At 37.5% G+C, this 14,237-nt stretch overlaps 1 pseudogene; it reads left to right on the forward strand.

Moving 5' to 3' along the window:
* The first annotated feature begins 13,187 nt into the window (after window positions 1-13,187).
* LOC149181150 (uncharacterized) overlaps window positions 13,188-14,237 on the forward strand; it is a 91,403-nt pseudogene continuing 90,353 nt past the window's right edge.

Genomic DNA, 14,237 nt, shown 5'->3' on the forward strand with positions numbered 1-14,237 from the left:
TCCTTCATACAAGCTCAGAGCGCAAACATCCAAAGCAATGCACTAGGAGGCAGCCGAGCAAGTGGAGGATAACTTTTGTTTATCTCAAGTTTTGGGAGCCAAGCCTCCCTGTTTTTAAGGAATCCATTGGGAGCTTTGGTTGTATAAGTAGAGAGGCCTAGGGCCTCATTAGGGAGTTGGTCGATTTTTTGTTGAATTTTTGTTGTAGCTTTTCTCTGCTCAACTTCGAGCTTACTATTGTTAACAATTTCATGTAATCCTATTATTATTTTGATAATAAAGATGAGATCCTTTTCGAGATAGCACCGAGTTACCTCAGAGGGATGAATTTCTTGGGTTAGGGCATAATCCAAGCAGCCAAGCTTCTCTTATTTGCATTTATATTCTTTGTTTCAGTTTATGGATTATTTGTTGTTAGATAAATTTCTTTCTTGGTTAAGAATAGGTTGGTTTTGGTGATTTAGAAAGTTGTTTCCATTTAAGTTTTCTGTAGCAGGTTGAACAGTGATAGAAAGAAGATACAAAAAGGCCATCAACGAGCCTTGGCCTCCTTTCCTCCCCTTGGGACCATGAACTGAGGCCAAGACCCTCTTGCTGCCACAAAAACAAAGATTTTTCTTCTCCATAGGATTTCTAATGTTGTAGTTTGTTAAAAGGCTAATGCTTTGCTTTAGATCTATTTCACCATGCTCATTTCTATCTTTGCAATAATTCTTCTTCCATACTTTCTTTCCTTGTAAAATTTCTCAGCATTTACTTTCATAGATTAGAGTTTAGACTAGCTTGATGAAAAATTCTATTTTTTTGATGTACTTAATTCCTTTGCTTTCTTGATTTCATTGTTTGATTTTCAGTTCTCTTACAACAAAACTCTTCTCACATCAAGTCAGCCTATCAACCACCACATTCTCTCCTTGATCTATGCACCATAGGTCGCCCAAAGTCCACCACAAATCTTTCTTATTTTTCTGCACTTTTCAATAGATTTTCCTCTCTTTCCTTCAACAAATCCAACCATCTCTTCCTCTCCTAATAACTCTTGGTGAACCATAGGCACCCTAACACATCATCCCAGCCTTCAGCTACCCTTTCCACCCACTCTCACACCCTCAAAACCTTCAAAACTACTCTCGGCATCCTCCTGTAGATTTTGTTGTAGGCTTCCATTTGAAGTTCGATTGCAAGAAAAGCCTCTAGAAGGCCTCCTGAGACCACCTAGGACCCATCCACACCTTCCTACACCCTCTCAAGTCCTGAAACCGTCCCCCATCGCCACCTAATCATTGCCACATTCACAAACAAATAAATTACATGCATGACAATTTCATATAAAAATACATAAAAATCCAAAAAGATGTTTTTCCTCATTTCCTTCTAGAAATAGCTTGAATAAATCTTGTTTACTTCCTATAATAGGTAATGGCATTCATTTCATGGTTTTCATAGTTCTTTCTACAAAAGTAGTATTATTTGGTTAAGTAGGGTCTACTAGGTTTGCTTCACATTTCAGTCTTCCTTTCTGCAAATAGAGTAGCCTCTGTAGAGTAATCTTTGCCTTCTTTCATTACATATAAAGCTTCTTTTGGAATCCATAGAAGTTTGCTTGAGCTCCTAGTGATCTTGCGCCAGCTGACCAAGTGACATCCTGCAGTAAGAACTAGTAGTTGTGCATATAGCACTGTCGCTTCCAAGTTTGTTACAAACTACCAGTTTGATAAAAGTAAAGTAGGAAGCCCAGGAGTTGAAGCATTATTGCTTCAATACTAGTGCCCACCAATAATGATGTTCCTATTGGTTACTACATTTGGCTACTTTTTACCTACCTTTTTATCCCTTTCCTATACCTATTTCATGTCCTTACTATGTCAATGTATTATAAACAACAAAGGTATACCTATTGTCATGTCTTTGTGAATTATTAATTGCTGAAGCGTAGTCATAGGGGATTATTTCCTAAATCAACTTGCTAACCTATGTTTCCTGCAGATTCGAAGGAATGATGATCAAGACCATGATTTAGTGTATGGTTACTGTTATCACTTAGGTTTTCCCAAAAGTTGTAAGAAAAGGAAAGGAGGCCAAGGTAACCAGAGTCCAATATTTTAGATACAGAATCTAGCCAATCTGTATCTAGAGAGGGCTCTCTCTTTATGATTTAGCTCTGTTTTTTAAAAGGTGTTAGACTAGTTATGAAGTTTAGGAATTCTGTTTGAGTTTGGGTGGTGAGATTCAATAGAACAGAGAGGTAAGACAGAGTAGTCAAGAATATGGCTTTCTGGATTTGGTTTCTTAACAGAGGATGTTTTCACATAGCAATATAGTCAAACAGGGAACAAATAAAGACTTGAAACGGATGGAATGGGCTCAAATGGGGTGAAGGGCAGTTAAGGATCCTTCAACCTATTTAAAGTGGGAAATTGGATGATTACTGATAAGGAGCAGTGAAGTATTCTTTAATAAATAATCAACATGAAAGAATTAGGGAAACATGAGTAATTAAGATTTCACTGTTTATCCTAATTCTGAAGAAAACACAGAGGACAATAATGACTGAAAACAGAGTGCAATCTAGCAAATTCTGAAATTAATCTTTCCTTATCATTCAGATTTTGAAACATAGATGATATAATAAACTAAGAAAAACTTTAAAACATAAGATATAGAGGACTTATTGATCCAGTGGTTGATTCAAGAAGTTTGTAACAAGTCCTCTGCTTCAATTCTTCCTCCAGTAATTATGTAGAAAATTATACAACAAATATCTCAGTGAGATAATATCTAGGATGACTAAAAATAGTTTACAAAAAATAGAAACAGTTGGCCTTGAAAATAGGGAAAAGATGAACTGATGTTGTGCTGGTCTTGTTTTTGTGGAATGTGCTGGAGGCAGGCCCTATGATTCGGCTTGCAGTTGTCTTCTTCATTTACTCTACGTTGGCTGTGGAGCTCATGCTATAGTCTTTCTAGTCAGGTGGCAGTTTGAGACTAAACTGCTAGCCTGGAATTTTATTATTATGACTGGAGCACTGTATGCAACAAACTACAACGAAAATGGCAATTTTTCAGTTTTATTTGACAAAATGAAGTTTTAGCAAGATTTTTTGATTTGATTGGGCAGATGACGTAAGCGGTACCAGAGTGACATTAGCGGGGTGGAGTGACATGGTGGATGATGTAAGTGGGTGACGTGGTAGATGATGTAAGCAATTTGTTGCAACGTGGAAGGTGGTAAGTGGTTTTTCGTGCACCACTTTTGGGGTCGGGTGGTTTTAGACAGAGGGTGAGCAAGCATATTGGGAGCGCAACGTGTGGCGGAGGTACAACGGAAAACCGCCGAGTGATCGCGACTTAAAGCGCAGTGGGAAGGGTGGTCGCGAAATGATTGTCGAGGGTTAGATGGTGGAGCAGGGATCAGATGGCGGATAGGTGTTGGAGATGGTGGGGTTTTAACGCAGCGGGCCTGGCATATTAAATTATGTTTTTATTGTATCGGGGCTGTTTTGATTGGTTTGCGGGGTTGGTTATTAGTTAGGCCAGATGGCTAATTAATTCCGATTGCGGAGCAGGGTTTAGGTTATTAATAAATTTCAAATAAATCTATTAATCTGTATTTAACTATATAATGGTTATATACCATCGGGGCAGGAATATATAAAAATCCGGGTTTTTAATATAATTACATACTACGGGAAGGTTTAACGTTTATATGGGATTTATATAATAAACATGTTAATTGTTAACATGAATTATGAAATAAAATGTGCTAAGTTTAAAAACAGTTGTCTTTTGTAGTTAAACTTAGGCTTATGATGAAAAGAAGGGGTTTTGTGGTGATATCATGCATCTTCCCAAGTAAAATAGGGTTTTACTTAGGGAAACTTTATGAAATGAAATGAGTGGTTTTTATGAGTGATATTAAGTACCGATCTTAATACTTCCGGGGTAGTTAGTGAAATCTTTAGGGAAAAGTATGAAGGGGAGTTAGTTATTGAATCTTGCCTCACTTGAGCTGCATCAATTATAATGTCTACCTTGTACTTGTGATAGATATTAGATTAGCACATTTAGAGACATAATATATCATAAGTGTCATTCTGCAACAACAATCTACCTACCCTACCTACTTTAGTCCTAGCATTTTTTTCCTTCTTTCTTTGGGTGCACTTAGACTGGCAAACTCTTATCAACCTTCCCTTTCTTTTCATGGTAAGCTTACCTAAGTCTGCACTTATTACATCCAAGGGCTCAGATTTAACTGTTGAGCTCCTTTTTATTTTCTCTACCTATCTACTTATTTGGTAAGATTGAACAGTTTGGTTAGATTTTATTATCTATCTCTAAAACATGAAATTCAATATGTGATGAGCCAAGTTTAAGCTGTTTGACTCTTCGTCAATTGTGGCATGAATTAACAAGCTGCACACAATGCTTATTACAGAAAAAATAAAAAGTAGTGGAATTTTGGACTTGCACACTTTCTTAGTCTTTTTTTTTTTGGGGTTCATTTCTTTCACTTTTTTGACCATTTTATTCTTTTTACCCTTTGATTTTTCTTTTAGGGTATACGCTCCTTACATTTTTTACATTTTTTGAAATTTTTGATAATATGGAAACCTTTGCAACAAGGAAAGGAATGAACATATTAGAGAGCTCAACAAGTCGATCATGAAATATGACACCTATTGGTATAGGAGTATAACAGTTACTATTGAGATGGTAGCATTATATTTTGATATCAGCCGCAATGATGGTTTAACTTATTGACCTAAAAAATTTCTATCTTTGTATTATGTTGTAGTTCAAGAATAATTGTACATTTGTAGGCAGACAATTTTTGTAATCTTAGGAATTATCAATTGTCAATTGAAATGTATAAGTAATGCTATGGGGCCGGGAAAGCCACCGCTAAGAGATATATGAGAATTATGAGCTTTTAACAACAAACGTTTGTAATTTAATTTTGATTAATGAAATTTATGATCTTGTGAGCATTCTATAGTTCTTAATGTTTCCACAACCATGATCACGGAGTCGGGCCCACTCTCCTGACCAGTCATTATTGGATTAGTGGTGTGCATAGGTTTATTTTTGTTGCGTTATTTCGTTATTGTTGTAATGATTTATTAAATGTGTTGTTGTGAGTCTTAACTTTTTGTTACTATAATTGCTACTACAATTATTACTTGTTGCTACACATTGTTATGTTTATGATTAAATGTTCAATACTGGGTAGGGAAATTGTGGCATGCAGATACCTTGCATGATAACCTTGAAATAACTAGTCAAGCCATGGGATGAAAATTAATGTGGAATAGGGTGAATTTTATGATTCATATTTGAACACCAACATTTTGGTGCCATTGTTGTGGAGGCTACTGAAGGCATGAAAGTACGACCAATATTAACCATAGGACCACTCTCTCATCTTGGGGAGGGAATTCTTTTCCACCCTGCTCCAAGTCTTGACCATTAGATTGTTTTGTTTCTTTCATAGGAACCACTCTCTCATCCTGGGAAGGGAAGCTTTTTTTTCTCCCCCTCTTTGAGGTCTTGAGGTTAGATTTTATGGTTGGTCTATTTTTCCTTCTTTCGCTTTATTTTTAGGGTTCACTCTCTCATCTCAGGGAGGGAAGTTTTCACCTTGCTTCAGGTCCTCCACTTCATATTTGCTTGAATGTTTTCCTTTTACTTTCTGATTGCATGAATAGAAATACAAATAAAAGGTGCAGACGAAGACCCCCAAAAAGAGGAAGGAAAGATCTAGGAAGGATTACCTACATCCGAGAAATCATTTCAAAAGCTGAGTTGGGGAAATCACTGTGAAATACTATTAGGGTGAGATCTCATACGAGATTTGGAGGGCAATTAATTTCACAACTAGAACCTCCCCAATAATAGAAGCACAATTCAGGGAAGAAGAAGTAGCAAAAAAAGGATCAAGGGTACTAAAAACTATGGGTTCAGAGGAAGAAGAATACTTGACGGAATTCACTACACTATTTGATCAAGGAAGTGCTATTAAATAGACTCAACCATACATTATGTAATAACATAAACCTGTTGAGATTCTAAGTGAATATTGGAAGATATTCATGGCTCACACAACTTCTTCGATCAAGTTCCCAATTGGAGATATCAGGGGTGATGTGCCTATGAAGCCTATTCCTTTGACAACATTACCTAATTTCCATGGTCTTTCTCCTGAATATCGAGACACATTCCTTTTTGAATTCAATTTTGTCCGTCGGGGGTATGACTATATTTCCAATGCTCAGAAATTGAAGATATTCCCTACCACTTTCAAAGGAACAACTTTGGTATGGTTCATGCGCCTAGGGGGAAAATATATTACCTCATGGGATGATATGAAGACAATTTTCCTTGAATCAAGACTACTGCAAATCCTGAGATGTTAAGGAAGCAATATTCAATATTATGTAGAAAGAGGATGAGAGCATGGAGGACTTTGTGGAATGCTTCAAATATAGTTTGCAGAGATCAGGCCATAGTGATCTAGATAAGGACATATTGAAGATAATATTTCTCTGGGCACTAAGGGAGGAATCTTTGGAACTCTTGAATGTACTAGGAAAGGGAGATATATCAAAAGAAGAGTTTGACACCATCTGCGAATCATCCATCAAGTGTTCACATGGCGCTGTGAGGCATAGGAAGGAGATCTAAACCCTTAAGAAATCCAATGATGAAGTTACAAAAATAGAAATTAGAAACTTGTTGGACAACATGAGGACCAATATCTTGAGCACATTTTTCTTGCAGTTGGATGTTTTACAGGCAAAACAGAACCAAATGGAAGCTAAGAAGGCTATGGCCATTTCCTGCCCCCAATGTAGGAAGAAGCATCCACTAAAGGAATGTCCACTAAATATAGTTCAGACCTGTGTGATATGTGAGTAGAGTCATTTCACTAACACGTGTCCATCTCTTCCCATGTTGAAGGTATTTTTTTAGGGAGAAAATGAAGAGGTAGATCATCTATACTTCATGGGATCAAGGAAACCATGGCAACCACAACCAAAGAACATGAATCGTGGTATGCCTCAATACCCCTCTCAGTATTTTAATAACTTGGATTTTAGGCCTCATTCTGTACCTTTTTCATCTTCATGGTCGTAGTAATATCAATATTCATTGCCTTAGAAACCATGTTTCCCTCAATCTAGTCCAACCCATTCATGGTCCTTGAATTTGTGTGGACCTCCTCCTCCTTTAGGACAGTTCTCCCGGCCTATGCCACAACAACAGTTACAACTTACTTCTAAGGCCTCCACAATTAATCCTCCTCTTCATCCACATATGCATATTCAATCCAACCCAAATCCAAAATATAAGGAGACTCAACAAGTTGAGACACTCAACCTTCCTGTATACAGTATTGCCATCATGAAATGTAACAAATTAAAGCTCTAGTCTGGTTGGGTGGTATATACTCAGAATTCACCAATAATTGTTGAAAATACTAATGATGAAGTCCCAGAACTAGAACCTAGGAATTCTGTTAGAAAAATTGTGGATGAGTCAACCCAAACTCCTATGGAACAACAACCCCCTTATCAAACAATTGTTAGTCAAGGATTTCAGACTAGTCCACCCTATCCTAAGAGACTGTCCTTGAGCAAACATAATCCTCATCCTAAATTTGATTGTTTAGGGGAAGTGAAAATATTATTTGTCAAAATCCCGTTACTTCAGGCTATGAGGGATGTACCAATTTATGCCAAAACGATTAAAAAGTACTCCCCTAAGAGACCTGGAAGGAAACCAAAGGATCCACTCACTATGCATGTTATGGGAAAAATTATCAGACATAATGTTGGGGAAGCCTACGCCTCTTAAATATGGGGATCTAGGGAACCTGATTCTTATGGCACATGTTAATAGGATTGATATCCCAAATGTCCTGGTAGACTTGGGGGCCACAATTAATGTCAAAACTTCTATTACTATGATTACCTTGGACTTGTAAAACCTTGAACCAACTCCCATCATCCTAGAATTGGTAGATTGGTCTATTGTAATGCCGGTAGGGCAGTTGGAAGATATAATCATTTCGGTAGACTCATAATAGTACCCTATTGATATTTTGGTATTACATACGCAATCCCCAGTTGGTGGGCATCCTTTGATTTTAGGAAGAATGTGGCTTGCGACTGCATATGCTTACATTGGATGTCGGTCAGGAAATATGGTAATATTCGATGGGGAAGTCATAAAGAATCTTATCATTTACCCCCCCTGTAGAACCAAGTTCATTAGATAAACAAGGATTTACCTTAATACAAAAATCTTTACCTACGAAGGGGCTTGAACCTGAACATGAAGAGATTAGACCAATTCTTACCATTGGTTAGGCCCTCTGTTTTAAGGATGAAACAAAGGATGATCCTATTAGTACCTTTATCAGCAGTCCCAACTCAGTTTTTGATTCAACTTGCCAACTATTGGAATCTATTATGAGTTGCAATGTTCAAGAAGCCATTGAACTAGAGACTGAAGTTGAAAATATTTGTGTAATTGTACCCCATACCAATGTTCCTATAGAAATCAAACCAAGGAGAATGTTGAATGTCAATCCTAACCTTTCACCTTCCTATTCTGAACAGTTATTGAAAGTTCTCCAAGAACATAAAGAAGCCTTCTCCAGGGAATATACGGAAATGAAAGGAATCACTGCTAATGTATGTACCCATCACATATACATTAAATAATAATGTCTACCTATTAGGCAACCACAAAGTAGAATGAATCCTGCCTTAAAGAAAATTTTCAAAGAAGAACTACAGAAGCTATTAGATGTGGGATTTATTTACCCAATCTCGGACAGCCAATGAGTGTCCCCACTAGTCATTGTTTCGTAAAAGAATGGCAAGTTTCAGATTTGTGTTGATTATAGGGAATTAAATAAAGCAACTGAAAAGATCATTTTCCCTTACCCTTTATTTACTAGGTGCTTGATACATTAGCCAGAAAGAAGTTCTTCTCCTTTCTGGATGGATTTAGCAGATACAACCATATCCAAATATATTCTGGGGATCAAGATAGAACTACCTTCACATATCCTTGGGGAACCTTTTCATACCGAGTCCTCCCATTCAATCTCTATTATGCACCTGCTACCTTTCAATGGGAAATATTAGGAATTTTTTCTGATCTGGTCAATGATAGTGTTGAGGTCTACATGGATGATTTCACCCTCTATGGGGATTCTTTTGGAGAAGGTATGGGAAACTTAGGGAAAGTACTTAAAAAATGTAAGAAAACACATGTTTCTCTTAGTATAGTGAAATACCACATGATGATGGAACAACGAATAGTTCTGGGACACCTTCTTTCAATTGTAGGAATTCGAGTTGATCTTGCCAAGGTAGAGGTAATATTAAATTTTCCTAAACCTAAGACACCAACAAAGGTGCGTAGTTTAATATTTTATGCTCGTTATTATAGAAATTCTATAGAAATTTTTTCTAAGATAGAATTCCCACTTTTTCAATTGTTACCTAAGGACGTAAAATTTGTGCGGACAGATGAATGTGAAGTAGCCTTCATGGAAATCAAAGAACTAGTTTCCAAACCTCTGATATTACGTGGTCCTAACTAGAAGCTCCCATTTCATATCTATTCAAATGCTTCTGACACAGTAGTAGGGGCACCCTTGGGACAACAGGAGGAAAAGAAATCAGACGTGGTCTATTACATTAGCAAGAACCTGGATCCTGTTGAACTGAACTATATGGTAACTGAAAAGGAGGTTTCAAATATTATTTATGCTATTAATAAGTTTTGATATTACGTTATAGGGTATCCCACATTCATGCACAGTGATCATACATCCATCAGGTATCTGATGAATAAACCGATAAATCCTGGTCGTATTACAAGATGGTTATTGTTAATTCAGGAATTTGATATTACCATTGTACATAAGCCAGGGAATGGTAATGTAGTTGCAGATTTCCTATCTAGGCTAGATACTAGTGATGATGGTACATCGGTAGAGGATATTTTTCCAAATGAACATATCTTTGTAATTTTTACTCACACTATGTGGTATGCAGATATTGCTAACTATCTTGCTATAGGAAAAGTACCTCAACACTTGCCATACATAGAGCAGAGAAATATTATCCATCATAGTGCATGCTATTCATGGATAGAGGGATACCTATTTTATATAGAACCTTATTACTATATTCGACACTGCGCAGGTGAAGATAACATCTATGATGTCCTTAAATCTTCCCGTGATGGCCCCTGTGGAGGGAATTTTGCGAATAAGCGGACAATTCATAAGTTGTTACAAATGGGGTACTATTTTCCCTCTATTCTTCGTGATGCAAGGAAATATGTTTGAGGGTTTGATAGATACCAGTAGATGGGTAAGACTAGTTGGTCAGATGAGATGCCATTACACCCTCAACTAGCTCTTGATCCCTTTAAGAAAGGGGCTATCAATTTTTTTGGGCCATTTAATCCACCTTCATATCAGAAATTTCACATTCTGATCTGCACAAATTATGTAACAAAGTGGGTAGAGGCCAAGTCTATTGCGAAAGCAACATAAGAGGTTGTCTTAGACTTCTTACTCGATGAAATTTTCACTCGGTACAGAGCTCCTAGAGAGATAGTTTCATATGGAAGGGCGCAATTCGCATAACATATGATAGAAAGACTTATGAAGAAGTATGGAAACAACCATAGGGTGACGTCTCCATATCATCCTCAGGTGAATGGTCAAGTCGAGAGTACAAACAAGGTACTAGAGAATATCCTTATCAATACTATAGAAAACCATCGCCAAAATTGGGTCGAAAAGCTTCCTGAGGCATTTTGGGTGTATAGAATGACATGATGGAACACAACTAGATTTTCACCATACAAGCTTGTCTATGGGAAATCTCCTTTGTTTCTATTAGAATCTGAAATTAAGACAATCACAACAACCCTTGAAGTAGGTTTGGATATATCAAAAGCCTAGAAACATTGACTGGAACAATTAAATGAGTTGGATGAAATTAGTTTGATAGTTGTCTAGAACACTGTTACGATTCAGTAGCAACGAAGTAAATGGAATGAAAAATTCATCAAGAAAAATGTGTTTCAAAGAGGAGATTTGGAATTCCTCTATGACTCCGAGTTCAAATATTTTAAGGGAAAACTCTACTCTATATGGATGGGACCATAAGAAGTTGACACAATGTTTGATAACGTGACTGTTAGACTTGTAACAATCGATGAGGGACATACTCCCCTGATTGTAAATGGACATCGCCTCAGATTGTGTTACTATCCAGCTTCTAAAGTCTCCTTTATTAAACATCTCTCTGATAATTTTGGTTTTGAAGTTATTAGTGCAGAGAACTCTTCCTCTGCACCTCTTGTTTATATATATATATATATATGATACACAAAAATGTTGCTTCTGCTCGATCATTATTTTTCTTGTAGGAACTCCGCTGATGATGATTCCATCTAAGTACTTCACTGGTGTTGTTACTCTATCATGGCGATTCCGTATTACTTCACTCGTATTGTTACTTCATTTGTGTCGATTCTGCCTAAGTACTTCACTGGTGCTATTACTCCTCCATTGTTGTTACTCCTTTGATGGTTTTACTCCATCAAGGTAGATCGTCAGGTACATCACTGACCCACTTCATGGATTTGATTGATATTTCACCCATGACATGACTAGACATGACCATGGATGGTCATCCCTTAGTTGGGGGGAGGTACCATGTTTAATGCTAAAGATGTTGTATTTAATAATAGTAATGAAGGGTCATCATTGTTGTTGAACCTCATGCCAATTCATACATCCCATGATCATTACTCTAATCCCCACCATACCTTGCACATTTATCCATACGCATTGGAACTTGAATCTTGTATGATAGCATTGAATTACGGTCTATTCTAATGCGTTGGAATAATTTCCATAATTATCACAATATACCATGGATTTCCCCATAACCTTTGTTTGGATTTCCCTATAACCGCATCCTTTGCCACAAAAATCCCTGTCATCGCAACTTTACCTACTAACACTCTCCTCAACGGTTTTGTTGTTACTGCGAGTGCTGCTACAGAGAAATTGGCGGAATCAGTGGGCAAGATGTTAGGCATGAACCAGAAGATACAATGTAGGTCCAGCACCATCTAGATGTATGGCAGGTTTTTCAAAATGCAAGATGGTACACCTATTTTTAGAGGTTGTAGGGATTCGATGAAGCCATTACAGTCGAATTTTCATTGAATTTGGAAGGGAATTATTCCAGAGTCTATGACATGGACATTCTTGTCACTAAAGAAGTCATCTCAACTGTTAGGGGATTGCCGCAAGGAGGACATAAATTGTTTTCCCAGAAATCTCTCTTACTAAAGTTTCCATAGTTATTCCTGTAGGCAGGAGAAACCGTGGTTCAAAAGGGAAGGGGATACGATTAGAAATCCTTGCCACATTCATGGGCCAAGGTCGCATACTTCGTTATGTAATACATTACTTGCAAAGGTCAACTCTCTACCTTGTTCAAATATCATTTTAAATGTCTTTCATGCCTTCAGTGCTATATGTGCATTCTCTAGATATGCCACTTTTCTTATGGAATAACCTTTAGTTAATGAAACGGTCTACTCATCAGTTGCACCAAGTTTTAGCAGTTCTCACAAACCATCTGCTTGTCAGGCTGTTGGCAGTGCATGCCTAGTTGCAGACTTCTGTGGCTTGGCAATAATTTATTGAATTAGTAGAAGAAGAAATTGCGGCCATGATTCCAGCAAGAGAGGAAGAAGAGTTAGTGGTAGAGGAAGAGGCTGCAAACGACATTGTTACACAAGAAACAATGTCGGTTTCCAAACAATTGGAGGAATTGGAGATGGAACAGGAAATAAAAGAATCACTAGTAGAGGAAGAAATCAGAGACGATGATATTACACAAGAACCAACATCAACTACTAACCTGGAAGTAGAATCAATGGAAATGGAAGGTAGTGCAGGCGACACTGTTACACAAGAATCAATGCTGACTACTGAATTGATGGAGGAATTATTGGCAGCAGAAGAAACTATAGGTGAAATTGTTACACAAGAACCAACATCACCTACAAAAGTGGTGGAGAAACCATTGGGATAAACATGATCCCCAGTCGACATTGTTACACAAGAACCAATGTCGACTATTGAGCAAGTAGGCGAGATAGAGGAACAGGTGGAGGAAGAAGCACAAGAAGAAAAGGATCAGGAGAGTGTAGAACAACAAGTAGATAAAGGGGAAGGTGATAGAATTGAGGGACTTGAGGTAACAAGCATTGAAAGGATGGAGATTGAGGAAGATTTCCCTTGTTCTCTACTTCCTGCTACTCTGCCAAGAGGGGTAAGAAAATTTAGCTCCCCTAATCGATCAATAAGAGAAAATACCTCTCCCTCAATATTAAGATTTGTAGGGATAGATATAGGCACCATCATCAACACTCTCACACAAGAACCAATGTCGACTAGTGGGAAAATTAGGAAAATTAAAGAATTTGTGGTCAACACTATCACACAAGAACTAGTGTCGACCGAAAGGAAAGTTAAAGAAATCATGGCTAATGTTGTTCCCATGGAACCACTGGGAGAAAATATCACTGTTGGTATTGACTCGCAAGGTCCAGAACCAATCTTTGAGCCAATGGAAGGAGATGACTAGGAAACAGAGAAGCCATAGGAAAAGGATGTTGAAAATGTTACTTTGAAAGAGCCATTCATGGAAGATATGGAGGTTCCGATACCTACAAAAGAAGATGTTGGCGCCACCCCACGAGTTGTGGAGAACACCAAAAAAATAAGTGTGAAACAAGAGCTAGTTGATGAGTTCATTGAGGTCAATCGACCAAATCCAACACTGGTCGTGAGACCAATGGAGGAGGTCATTATGAAATATGAATTCATTGAACAATGTGCAAGGGGAAAGGCCCCCATTGAGGATAGGTGACGGTCACAGTTTAAGGAGAACATGCAATTAAAAAATGGAAATTATTAAGCTAAGGAAAAAAGTGTTGCACTTATAGATATGGGTGATGCAGTAAAATAGAAAAGTCGATCGAGCTACTACGAATCTTGGAGTTGAAACCACTTCAACAACAGTGCAAACTAAAGATAGGACTATGACTTCAACAACTGCATATACTGAGTGATTTTTTCATTTGTTTTAGTTGCGGGAATTCTTGTTAATCGCAAA

The sequence above is a fragment of the Pinus tabuliformis genome, chromosome 3_2 (genome assembly GCF_031772625.1).
Source record: "Pinus tabuliformis cultivar Carrire ecotype Pingquan chromosome 3_2, CPIR1, whole genome shotgun sequence".
Classification (NCBI taxonomy): domain Eukaryota; kingdom Viridiplantae; phylum Streptophyta; class Pinopsida; order Pinales; family Pinaceae; genus Pinus; species Pinus tabuliformis.